A 13,724-nucleotide genomic window follows, 5' to 3' on the forward strand; every position below is an offset into this window, starting at 1 on the left:
ACTTCATTGAAGTGTTAATGTAAGCCTACTTGTGACACTAATAAATAAACTTAAAACTTATGTGACACTAAATAAACTGAAACCTCTGTAACTGCAGGAAAGCATTTTGAAGAAGGCAATGGACTAGTTATTTTCCCTAATTATGTAGTTAAAAAATTGAAAAAAGGACATTTTAAACAGGAGGATGGAATGCTTTTTTATATTAGTAAAATATTGCATTTTCCAAACTATATGTACTGTTAATGCATATATAATTGCAAATAAATATGCATGCAAGTCAATTCAAAAGCCAGCACGAGCTCCAAGCTGGCTTCTCCCGCCCGCCGCTGGCCTCGCGGCGCATCATGGGATTGTAGTTTTTCGACCGCCTTCCCAAGGCTTCCAAACCCGGTGTCAAAGTTTTGCCGGAAACTACAACTCCCCGCAAGCTTAGTGGCGGGCAAAGGGGGGGTGAAAGAAGAACACAACCGCGCATACAAAAGAATCCGGCGTTCCTTGGGAGCGCAGCCTCTTTCCCCCCGTCCACAGGGTTTTCCTTCTCCGACTTCAATGTAAAACGACCGGTGGAGAGCTGAACAGAAGAGGATGGAAACAAAATCTTTTTAAAATTGTTTTTTGTTTTAAACGTTGAAAGTAGTCCCGGTACCTCCCGCGTCTTGCAATGGGGGGTTGGTCCGCCCGTGGTGCCGGTGAAGCGGTGCTGGAGGGATTGGCGCCATTTTGTTCATTTGTGGAACCCCCCCTCTAAGGAGCAATAGTTGGAGGCCGGCTCTGTACCAGGTCAGTGTGGAGTAAGCAAAGGGGGAATGGGCTGCTGTGTGCAATGTCCTTGCTGGCTTGTCTCTGATCATTACCAGCCACAACTGGTGCTTTCTCTCCCAAAAAAACCCCCATTTCCACTCCAGAGTCTAGCAAAAGAGGCAGTTTTTTTTAAAAAAAGAAAAAAAAGTAAACAAGAGTAGTAAAGCAGACCTCAGAGTAATGTAGGTGAGAAGTAATTGGGACTTCCACCAGGAATATTACTCCTATTGAGAGGCAATTGGGACTTCCACCAGGAATATTACTCCTATTGAGGGGCAATTGGGACGTCCACCAGGAATATTACTCCTATTGAGGGGCAATTGGGACTTCCACCAGGAATATTACTCCTATTGAGGGGCAATTGGGACTTCCACCAGGAATATTACTCCTATTGAGGGGCAATTGGGACTTCCACCAGGAATATTGCTCCGATTGAGGGGCAATTGGGACTTCCACCAGGAATATTACTCCTATTGAGGGGCATTTGGGACTTCAACCAGGAATATTGCTCCGATTGAGGGGCAATTGGGATTTCCACCAGGAATATTATTCCTATTGAGGGGCAATTGGGACTTCCACCAGGAATATTGCTCCGATTGAGGGGCAATTGGGACTTCCACCAGGAATATTATTCCTATTGAGGGGCAATTGGGACTTCCACCAGGAATATTATTCCTATTGAGGGGCAATTGGGACTTCAACCAGGAATATTGCTCTTATTGAGGGGCATTTGGGACTTCCACCAGGAATATTGCTCCTATTGAGGGGCAATTGGGACTTCCACCAGGAATATTATTCCTATTGAGGGGCAATTGGGACTTCCACCAGGAATATTACTCCTATTGAGGGGCAATTGGGACTTCCACCAGGAATATTACTCCTATTGAGGGGCAATTGGGACTTCCACCAGGAATATTGCTCCGATTGAGGGGCAATTGGGACTTCCACCAGGAATATTACTCCTATTGAGGGGCATTTGGGACTTCAACCAGGAATATTGCTCCGATTGAGGGGCAATTGGGATTTCCACCAGGAATATTATTCCTATTGAGGGGCAATTGGGACTTCCACCAGGAATATTGCTCCGATTGAGGGGCAATTGGGACTTCCACCAGGAATATTATTCCTATTGAGGGGCAATTGGGACTTCCACCAGGAATATTATTCCTATTGAGGGGCAATTGGGACTTCAACCAGGAATATTGCTCTTATTGAGGGGCATTTGGGACTTCCACCAGGAATATTGCTCCTATTGAGGGGCAATTGGGACTTCCACCAGGAATATTATTCCTATTGCGGGGCAATTGGGACTTCCACCAGGAATATTACTCCTATTGAGGGGCATTTGGGACTTCCACCAGGAATATTATTCCTATTGAGGGGCAATTGGGACTTCCACCAGGAATATTACTCCTATTGAGGGGCAATTGGGACTTCCACCAGGAATATTATTCCTATTGAGGGGCAATTGGGACTTCGACCAGGAATATTGCTCCTATTGAGGGGCAATTGGGACTTCAACCAGGAATATTGCTCCTATTGAGGGGCATTTGGGACTTCCACCAGGAATATTGCTCCTATTGAGGGGCATTTGGGACTTCCACCAGGAATATTGCTCCTATTGAATGGCAATTGGGACTTCCACCAGGAATGTTGCTCCTATTGAGAGGCAATTGGGACTTCAACATAGAATAGAAGATACTCTTTGCTGTCTCATCATAGAATCCCTACAGTGCAGAAGAGGCTATTTGGCCCATCGAGTCTGCATTGACTCTCTGACAGTGTGTCTTATCCATGCTCTCTTTCCCCACCCTATCCCTGTAACCCCACACATTTCCCATGGCTAATCCCCTTAACTTCTACGTCTTGCAACACTAAGGAGCCATTTTAAGCCTGGCCAATCCACCTAACCTGCACATCTTTGGCGTGTGGGAGGAAACCGGAGCACCCGGACGAAACCTATGCAAACACAGGGAGAATATGCAAACTCCACACACGCAGTCGCCCAAGGCCGGAATTGAACCTGGGTCCCTGGCGTTGTGAGGCAGCAGTGTTAACCACTGTCCCACCGCGCTGCCCCATGTTGTAGCCTTGAGCTATAGACAGCGACAATTGGAACTTCTACCAGGAATATTGCACCTAGCAACCCTTTATTCTGTAGACTGATAAATTAACTAAGTATGTGGGGTTAGCAGAGCCAAGTCTCAGTTTGGGGTAATAAATCAACAAACATGAGATCAAAAGGTGGGCAATTCTCAAATTTTGCCCCTCAAAAATTGATCTTTTCATAAATGCAAATGGTGCTGACCCCTCAAAAATTGATATTTTAATAAATTGTCCTTGATACGAGTTTTGCTTTGACTCCCAGGTTCACTGATTTGTACCCCAACTTGGCTTTGCTGGCCCCACACATTTTTCATCGAACTACAAGGGTTGCTCTAGTACCTGATACTAGGTATTACCTGGTGAAAGTTCAATGTGTCTCACTTTTCTAAGATTAAGATCAGATTTACCACTGATAATGCCAACCCTGCCCCCACCCCGCAAATTACTGGTGTGGCGATTCTGGAAATGATGTCCTGTTGCATGCAGTTTGACATCTTGGAAGCCTGCTGTTGGATTGTTGCTTTCAACTAATTGGCACACCATGGTGTGATTCTTGTCCTGTGCTGAATTCAGAAGATGGCTAAATGCAAGTGGGCATTGTGCCCTGATCGACAGCAAGCATACATGCTATTGGCTGAGTGAGAAATAGCAGCACTTTTGGCTGAGCCACTGTTGGCTGGTGTGTTAGCCAGATACAGCTAATTGTGCTTTTTGATTATTAAATAAAAAGCAAATAATAGATAGTTTCAGTAGGTTTGTGATCTCATTTCTTGTACTTGCATCAGGGTATGTATGTGCACTTTAACCTTATGTGTCTGTTGGCAAACTGGTAAGGTGTAAAGCCAAATATGCAAGTGTTTGACTGTTGTGATTACTTCTTGTGTTACTAAATGTTGGTGGATGTTAATTAAATATACAGTATATGAAGTATTGTGGGTATATGCAAGATACTTCCCACTAGAGATAATGCATGAAAACTGAAAATCTATATGATAATGCAAAAAAAAAAGATTTAGACAAGTTGACTCAGTAAACATTCTGCCATGTGGCACACACCGGGTTAGCACTGCTGCCTCACAGTGCCAAGGACCTGGGTTCAATTCCATCTTTGAGTCACTGTGTGGAGTTTGCACATTCTCCCCATGTCTGCATGTGAAATACATGTGAGACTTACTGTGTTTACCCCAGTCCAACGCCGGCATCTTCACATAGAAACATAGAAAAACTACAGCACAAACAGGCCCTTCGGCCCACAAGTTGTGCCGAACACACCCCTACCTTCTAGACCTACCTATAACCCTCCATCCTATTAAGCTCCATGTACTCATCCAGGAGTCTCTTAAAAGACCCTATTGAGTTTGCCTCCACCACCACTGACGGCAGCCGATTCCACTCGCCCACCACCCTCTGTGTGGAAAAAGTTACCCCTAACATCTCCCCTGTACCTACCCCCCAGCACCTTAAACCTGTGTCATGTGAAATACATGGCAGGGTAAATACATGGGGTTATGGGGATATGGCCTGGGTGGGATTTTTATCGGTGCAGGCTCAAAGAATCCCTACAATGCAGATGGAAGCCATTTGGCCCATCGAGCCTGCACTGACAATCCGGTCCAGGCCCTATACCTGTAACCCCACATATTTATGTGGCTAAACCCCCCCCCCCCTGACACTAAGGGGCAATTTAGCATCGCCAATTCCCACTAACCCGCACATCTTTGGTGTATGGGAGGAAACCGGAGCACCCTGAAGAAACCCACGTAGCCGCTCGGAGAATGTGCAAACTCCACACAGACAGTGACCCGAGGCTGGAATTGAACCCGGGCGCTGTGAGGCAACAGTGCTAACTGCTGTGCCACCGTGCCGCTCAGTGGGCCAAATGGCCTCCTTCTGCACTGTAGGGATACTACTAGAACTTGGGCCCAGGTGATTATTTACAAAATAGAAGATAGGAATGTGACAGGATTTTTTTCAACTCAAAGGTTGATCATTATATGTGAAGGGAAGAAACCTCAATGGGTTTCGAGAAGGAGTGAGACAGATTCTTGTCAATAAATGTGATTGAGTTATTAGAAATTCACAAAGGAACTGATGTGGATGGGTGGACTAGATAGAGCAAAACTTTCCGCCTAAAGTTTGCAGTAAAATTGGTTCGCATGCCACTGCTACCCAAGAAAATGTGAATTTAAAAATTAGCTTATAGTTGCTGTCAACTTAATTTTTAATGAGCCAGGTGCTTTTTGAATAATTCTTTCGTTGGATGTGCCAATAGAAGGTTTTACTTTGATTATTTTGAAGACTCGAGTGAACCATACAAACTAAATTCAGTCACTTTTCTGAGCTGGGTTAGCCAGTCCGGCCATTGAGGGCAGTTGTGTGGAACAGTTGGAATGATTTCGAAAAACTGGACAGATCATGATTTTCAATCAAAATTCCGATGCGTTGGAAGTGCATCTGGTGCCATAAGCACTGATTAGGCACTGAAGTGACGCTTGTTTCAATGAATAGTGCTAGCAGTATTTTGCTTCTATTTTGTGTTTTTTTTAATGTTGATTGAGGGCCAAATAACCACCAGGATATCTGGGACAATTCCCGTTATCCTTTGTAATAATCACAGAATCCCTACAGTACAGAAGGAAGTAATTCGGCCCATCGACTCTGCACCGACAGAGCATCCCACCCAGACCCTATCCCCGTAACCCCACATATTTACCCCATCAATCCCCCTAACTACACATCTTGGGACACTGAGGGGGTTAATTTAGCTTGGCCAATCAACCTACCCTGCACATCTTTGGACTGGGATCTTTTATGTCCACCTTTTGGGAGCAGAGAAAGCTTCGGTTTTGTGATTTGTCCAAAGGATAGCATCTCTGACCAATGCAGCACTCCCACAGTGTTGCACTGTGAAATTCCCTGCCCAGTGAAGCAGTTGAGGCTACCTCGTTGAATGCTTTTAAGGCAATGATAGATAGATTTTTGAACAGTAAAGGAATTAAGGGTTATGGTGAGCGGGCGGGTAAGTGGAGCTGAGTCCACGAAAAGATCAGCCATGATCTTATTGAATGGCGGAGCAGGTGGAGGAGCCAGATAGCCTACTCCTGCTCCTAGTTGCTATGTTCTTACGAATGCACTGGAGTGCCAGTCTTGAATTTGTGGGCTCAAATTTATGGAATTGGACAGTCTTAATACGCAAGAGGCTGGAGTGCTACCCACTGATCTTCGGTGTCGATTACATCTTTGCAAATGACAGCTTGCATTTGTGTCAGCGGTCTGATAAATTCTGTCTCTTCCTTCCAGAACAGCAGTAAAAATACTTGCCCCTTCCTGTTGTTTAGCAGATAACTTAGAGAATTCCTGAGACTGCAGATTGCAAACAAAAGAGGAAACAATGAGGCTGGAGAGACATCAGAACATGCAGTGCTTTCTGGATTTTTCCGCTTGCTATGATGTCCACAGTATGTAGTAGCTTCAGTGACATCCCCACTGCGTCACAGTAAAACCGCAGATTTCATTTTCTAAGTCGATACTATCCCAGTTTTAATATTTTTCCTCCACGCTCTTTGCAATGGCTGAGAACTTGATTTTCTTTGTGAAATTGCAGTGCTGCTTTTTGCGTGCGAGGTTGCAACATAAAATTAGACTGTCAAAAGTGCTTCCAGAAGGCAGGATCGACACCTATCCCGTTGCTTTAATTTCCTGCACCTCAGAGCAAAACGCTGGTAATAAAAGGAGTTGCCACTGCCACCACTTGCTGCTGCTTTGTTTTGTCTGAATTTGGAAATTCTCCAGGGGACAGTGTTCTGAAGCTGTGGTGGGGGCGGGAAGGTCGGGGGGTGGGTTTGGAAGCATGACTACAGAATAGCAGGACCACATGCCATGCCTAACCTTGGAGTTCTTGCTACCCCCATAGCATGAGGTCTCAAAAAAATGAGTGCATGGGAAAATAGGCCTTGCGCAGTGAGCAGAATGATACATTTGAAAATGTGTCCAAAACTGATGCAACCTATCCAATTAATTTTCGGATTCAACAGCCTATTGATTGTTGTGTACAGTTGGTTGCACTTTGAAGCCAGCTCCATTTAAAAAAAAAGGTCCACAGTTTTGGCTGAGTGCCAGTTCATTGTCTTGCTGAATGAACAGCAGTTCAGTCAGATCACATTTCTGAGTAATGAGCGTTAGTTGCCCAGCTCACAAAGTGGAGACCAATAACCACATTTTGTTTTATTCGAAGGCGAGCATTGAATGAAGCCTTCTTTCAAAACGTATTTGTGGTCCTTTGAACCTCCTTGTACCCCTTTCACTGAGTCTTGAGTGGCCAGATGTACGTAAAAAGTGTACCAGGGTACCTTTCCAAAGCTAGGCGGTATGGGTTCCCCAGTGGCTCAGCTAGTTAAAACAGTAAAGAGCTGAGCCAAGCAAATCGGGAAGATCCTCGGATTAACCTCCTGTCTGTGCGGAATTAGCTGATCACAGCTGCAAACGCTGTAGGTGTGTGACAATTGGTCACAGCACATCTACGTAGAAGGTCACATTCTTGGTCACTAACCAGCGACATTTGCAGGACCTTGTCTAAGGACAAGATGCTGCCTTCTGTTCGGCTAGCCCACAGATACCTATCTTGGCTTACGAGTGAAAAAGCAGCACGGTGAAATATCAACAGTGCCTTTACTGCTGTGTCAGCTTCGAGTCACCTACTTTGCCATACCACATTGCTGCTGTGACTGTGATGAGAGGACAAACCACGGACTGCCATCCTCAGGAGGCACCCTTATCTAATTGATCATCACAAACTTCAAAAGTTTTCAAATTAATTATTTGCTCATCAGCTCCTTTGACACCACAGCATTCACCTCTAGACATGACCTTTGTGATATTTTCAGCCTATTCTGTTCTCTCCAACTGCCTGAATGAAGTGAGGATCCCGATGAACTGTACCTGTCTCTGAAATTGGTGTTTCTTTCCACGTGCAAGAACGGAAGTATATGTGGCACTCTGTTCGCCCACACCTTGACGTAAAACCATGGCACAGTGGTTAGCACTGCTGCCTCACAGCGCCAGGGACCCAGGTTCAGTCCCGACCTCGGGTCACTGTCTGTGTGGAGTTTGCATGTTCTCCCCGTGTCTGCATGGGTTTCCTCCGGGTGCTCCGGTTTCCTCCCACACTCCAAAGCTGTACGGCTTAGGTTGATTGGCCGAGTTAAATTGATTCGTGTTGGGGGGGGATTAGCAGGGTTGGATATGTGGGGCTGCAGGAAAGGGCCTGGATGGGATTGTGGTCGGCGTAGACTCGATGGGCTGAATGGCCTCCTTCAGCACTGTAGGGATTTTATGAAAAGAACAGCATATTAAAGGCAGGGCTTTTGGGGCATCTGAAGTACTGGGTGGGAGTGTTGGGTGGACCTTAAAATTAAAGGCTGAGATGTCCAGAGCAATGACATCAGAGGAAGATCTGCAGCATTAGATTTAATGATAAAACAACTGGAGGAAAATGAAGACTTGTGATGAAAGAAACTATATAGCCACTCATCAGAGCTAAAAAAAATCCCTCAAAGTGACCAAAAACATTCTGGAGATAGATCTGAAAGCTTCTCTGCACTTTTCCCCAAAATTTATTATCACCAAGTGATTGTCTGATAGAGTGAAGTAATTGTAAAATACCCAGTTAGCAATGACAATGTAAGGGGTGTTTAGGTACAGCTTTGCCCTTTATTCCTACGAGCCGCTGATTACTATTGGGCGACACAGTTTCATCACAGCCACAATTTTCTGATGAACAGTTTTACCAGACTTTAAATGATGCAGATTTTGAGTCTGCTTTTAAGAGTGAAGTCTAAAAATCCTTGGATCACTGAAGTCAAAAATCTAAACGGTTACCACTGTTAGAGAATAATGGACAGCTGATTGTGGCTACAAAAGCAGATTCTTGGACAGTGTGCCTGACATATTATGCTGCCATAAATCATAAAATAAGACTGCAAGCCCATCAATTTTCCTTGTTTATCTCCTGAAGGGGCTCGCTGTTTAATGGTTGCCAGCAGTGATCCAGTACCTCATCCATTCTTCATGTGAGAGCTTCGAAGGCAAATGTCAGCAAGCTATTTAATCATGAGGGTAACGCAGCCAAGAAGACTGTCATGTTTTCACCTTTTATCCACCCACACACGCACTCTGCAGTTTTGCACTATTATAAAAAGGATCAGGAGCAGTTGTGCCAGTGTCGGCTCGGTAGTGTTGTCTCTGAGCCAGAAAGTTGTGGGCTCAAGCCCCACTCGCTCAGTGCATAATCTAGGCTGGCGCTTCACTGCAGTATTGGTACACTGCTGCCTCCTTGCAAGGTGATATGCTTGTAGAGCAGGCTTTAAACTGAAGACCTCTTTGCCTTGTCAGGTGGGCGTAAAACCTCCCACCGTCAGTTTAACATCAGTTGTGGGGATGTTACTAGAATCTGTCATCGGGGCAGTATGAATAGCCACTTGGTATGAGCTGATCAGACAGTCGGAATGAATTTGTGTAGGGTGGGTCATGCCTGACAAATCTATTTGAACTTTTGATGCGGCCAATGGTGTGGGAAATGGGGTGTGAGGTTCTACTTTTGATATTGTCGATATGAACTTCCAAAAAAAAATTGATATGGTTCTGTACGAGAGAATATTTCTCAAAGAATACCACCAAAACAGAACAGCATGATCATTATCTCTTTGCTGTTTATGACTACTTGCTTTACGCATTTTGAGTGTGACATCTGGCTAAACAACAGTGACTACACTTCAAAAGTAATTCATTGACAGCAAGTGAGTCGGGACACGAAAGGCAACTACTATATAAGCATAAACGTGTTTCTCTCCTCCCTCCGTTTCCCTAGACAAGTGGCACAGAGGTCAATTGTATCCTTCCCTTTTCTGCCTGAAATCCAGCAAGTTGGCCCAGAAGGGGATGGAAAGGAGGAGTCAGCGAGTCACCCTGGGACCTGTTTATTTCTGATTACTTTTTAAAGAGTGTATCAAACACAATTTATGAATTGTATTTGCAGCTAAATGTTTTCTGGTCTCCAGAATTTGAATAATTCTATCGGTTCATTCTATACGGTACCTGATTATATAGTTTCTGGTGACTTTGAGAAGCCAATTCAACTCCATTAGATTCCCACTGAGTGGGTGAGATAAAAATCACCACTCTAATATTAAACCCCGGTCTTTAGAATGCACACATTGGGCTGTGATCCACTTTAACATATGCAAGTGCAGGTTTCTCAAAAATACTATTGCTCTGTAAACTAATAGTACAGTAAGTAATTAATATTTCATAAGATATCGGTATCCCTGAAGGAGAAATAGTTCTTGTTCTTCTTCTTTGCTAATGTGTTGTGAGATTGATGGGCAGCCTTATTCTTGAATGGTGTTCAATGTGAATTGAAAGTGTAATTAGACTCGTCTGCCAGAGAGAAGCAAAAAAACCGCAGTTTACTCTTTCTAAAAAAACAATTGTCGATCTCCTTCCTCTCTCGAAGCTGCTGAACCACAGTCGGGTATGGCTCCATAAGCATCAGTCTCTCTTTGGCATCTAACCCAAGGTTCTGATCACTTTCCACTGATGTCTACTTGAAGTGCTGGACTTTTGGGTATTAAGTAAGGGCAGGGTTGACTTGACTTGGGCATCCCCTGCAGACAAATAGTCCACGGGCACTCATTATTTTAGCTAGCCCATGAATAGTGGTCACTTTCATCACTTATCATCATAGATTCCTTCAGTGCAGGAGGCCATTCGGCCCTCCTGCACCGACCACAATCCCACCCAGGCCTTTTCCCCATAATCCCATGCATTTACCCTAGCTAGTCCCCCTGACACTAATCTCATGCATTTACCCTAGCTAGTCCCCCTGACATTAAGGGGCAATTTAGTATGGCCAATCCACCTAACCTGCACATTTCTGGAATGTTTGGACTTATGTTTAGTAACCATTTAGAATAAACTTGTCAGTGCACTACAATTGTTGCTACTTCTCAGTAGATAATCTAAAAAAGAATCCAATCTTGGATTTATTAAAATATGGCAATTTTAAACTGAAAAGTTTCTGCCCTCCCCCCGACTCATTCATCGTTCACTCTGCAAAGATCCGTGGGATGCTGACTGACCAGCATTGGTTAGGTGACATCACTTAGGAAGCAGCTTTAATTGGCTTCTGAATCTCTGAGCCAGGTCTGCGGGAGAACCATTTGTTCCTGTACCTCTGGCTAGCCAATGTGGTCACTATCAGAAAGTGTTACTCACAGTAAATGGTTGGGGTGGAAGAATCACTTTACACTGGTCTTTAGGTTCAAGCTATTTTATTGTAAGTCTCTACTTCAGAGCTGTAGGTTCCGACGTAGAGGCTTACAATAAAATAGGGCGGCGCAGTGGTTAGCACTGCTGCCTCACAGCACCAGACATCCAGGTTCAATGCCAGCCTTGGGTCACTGTCTGTGTGTTCTCCCCGTGTCTGCGTGGGTTTCCTCCGGGTGCTCCGGTTTCCTCCCACAGTCCAAAGATGTGCGGGTTAGGTGGATTGGCCATGCTAAATTGACCCTAGTGCCAGGGGGATTCGCAGGGTAAATGTGCGGAGTTACGGAATAGGGCCTGGGTGGGATTGTGGTCAGTGTAGACTCCATGGGCCGAATGGCCTCCTTCTGTACTGTAAGGATTATGAGATTCTATTCTATAGTACAAGGAACTCAACCCCCAAAGTGTTTCTATTTATAACACAATCAATGTTATAGGTTTTACTGGCAATTCTTAATGAGGTGATTGCCACACTCTGGTAGAACATTGACAGAAAGTCCCATCAGGTGGAGAAGTTCTAGCCTGGTTATGATGAAACTTCACAGTTGCTTATCTTGCTGACATTCAGCGTGAAAGACCGATCACTTGAGTGAGACAATGAGAGTGGCTGGTACAACATGGAGCAGTACTCATGGAACTGTCATGATTTTGAGAGAGTGAATGCATACTAAACTATATTCTCCGCGCACACTGCAGTGTCCTGTACACTGGGGAAACCAGAGACTGGGTGACAGCTTTGCAGAACATTAATGTTCGGTTCACAAGCATGATGTTGAGCTTCCATTTTAATTCTTTACCTTGTCCTCACACTGACATCTCTGTTCTCGACTTACCGCAGTGCTGTATGCAAACTCATAGAATCCCTGCAGTGCAGAAGGAGGCCATCCGGCCCATCGAGTCTGCACTGACCAGAGTCCCACCCAGGCCCTATCCCCATCACCCCATACATTTTTACCCTAGCTAGTCCCCCTGACACTAAGGGGCAATTTAACATGGCTAATCCACCTAACCTGCACATCTTTGGACTGTGGGAGGAAACCGGAGCACCCAGAGGAAACTCACGCAGACATGGGGAGAACGTAGTAAGGCTCCGAAAGCTTGTGTGGCTTTTGCTACCAAATAAACCTGTTGGACTTTAATCTGGTGTTGTTAAACTTCTTACTGTGTTCACAGATGCTGCCAGACATGATGATTACAGCACTGACCAGTAGGGCTGAATGGGCTGTTTCAGTAGATGTAAATTCTGTCTATACCCCTCCCGTACCTGGAAAGCAATCCCAGTATCTCAGCAATTGAAATTGTGTGGTTCATCAACATTTTTGGTTCAGATTGTGGATGCTGGAGCTTGCTGTTTGTTGCTTGCTGCCGTGTTGTGTTGGGGAGTGAAAAATCATTCAAGTGTTGCATCCCCTGGTTCAGGCCCCCTTTATAGCTTGTATGTTATCCTATCTACGGCAATTATTTGAACTGTAAACTGTTCGGAATTGTGTTAAACTCTTGATTTTTGCTTTGGAAGCTGTGGGTGCTATTTCTTACACACTGATTGGCTTACCCAAGCTCTACCTGTAAGAATCTTAGCACCCCCAGCCTCAAATGCAAGTAGCACATGTATCATGTTGATCTGTCACACTGAAATCAATATTATTAATTTCAGCTCAGAATTTGGGGCGATAATGTAATTAATTAGTGTTGTGTATCAAGTACCTCATTTTCTGTTGATCTGTCACCTATCTAATTATTGTGGGTGTTGATAATCACAACAGGCATTGAGCAGATGGTCTGGGTTTGATGTATTGTGGGGTGTTCTAACAACATGACGTCCCCGCATCCAGCATGTCTGCAACTAGACCACCTTTGAGTCACTCTAGTGTCCCCAGCTCAGAAGCCAGGGTTCCCAAATTCCATCCTTGTTTTGATCTGCCTCCTCTCTTTCCCACTGCTCCCTCTCAACTTAAGGCGTGTGAAGTACTCTATGAATTCCCACCACAGTGCACCTGTTCAGTGCCAGTAAAAGTCCTTTGGTAAATATTTAACAGCAGTAAGCAGCAGTGTGGTGCATTCTCGTGACGTGAGACAACAACTCAGCTATTCTTTACTGTCGCTGTATCAAAACTACTTGTGCAGCAAAATCTTCCGTCCTGTTCCATCTCCTTGTGACATTCCCTTGCCATGAAATGTGCTTTTGACCAGTTTCAGGGCGAGCTATTGAAGCATTTCAACCTTTTAGTCACCGTTATCTAGCACGTAACATTCTGGTTACAAACTACTGGTCTCTGTGTTGCAAACTCTTAGATCATGGGCTAAAAGAATAATTGATTAATCGGAGGGAGTTTGGATGAAATAAAGTTCAAATAACTTTGGATCATGAGATGTGCTTACTGCTTTCAGATTTTTATTTGTGATTGCAGCCTTGAATTGACTTTTATTTTGCAATTTTCTTTCTCTGGCTGTCTGCGCAAGGTGCTGCTGGCCAGTGCTTAGTTATCCAATTTTCATCT

At 44.6% G+C, this 13,724-nt stretch overlaps 1 protein-coding gene across 6 annotated transcripts in view; it reads left to right on the forward strand.

Annotated features, from left to right (window-relative positions):
• Positions 1–682: 682 nt before the first annotated feature.
• hmg20a (high mobility group 20A) overlaps positions 683–13,724 on the forward strand; it is a 164,056-nt gene continuing 151,014 nt past the window's right edge. For 5 of the 6 annotated variants that reach the window (XR_013495671.1, XM_078199987.1, XM_078199990.1 and 2 more), the window contains exon 1: positions 728–780. The gene's annotated coding sequence lies outside the window, so the exon portion shown is untranslated. Of the gene's footprint in view, positions 781–13,724 lie in introns of all 6 variants that reach the window. The other variant, XM_078199989.1, reaches the window with a different exon arrangement.

Source organism: Mustelus asterias, chromosome 29, assembly GCF_964213995.1.
Source record: "Mustelus asterias chromosome 29, sMusAst1.hap1.1, whole genome shotgun sequence".
In the NCBI taxonomy this organism is placed as follows: Eukaryota; Metazoa; Chordata; class Chondrichthyes; order Carcharhiniformes; family Triakidae; genus Mustelus; species Mustelus asterias.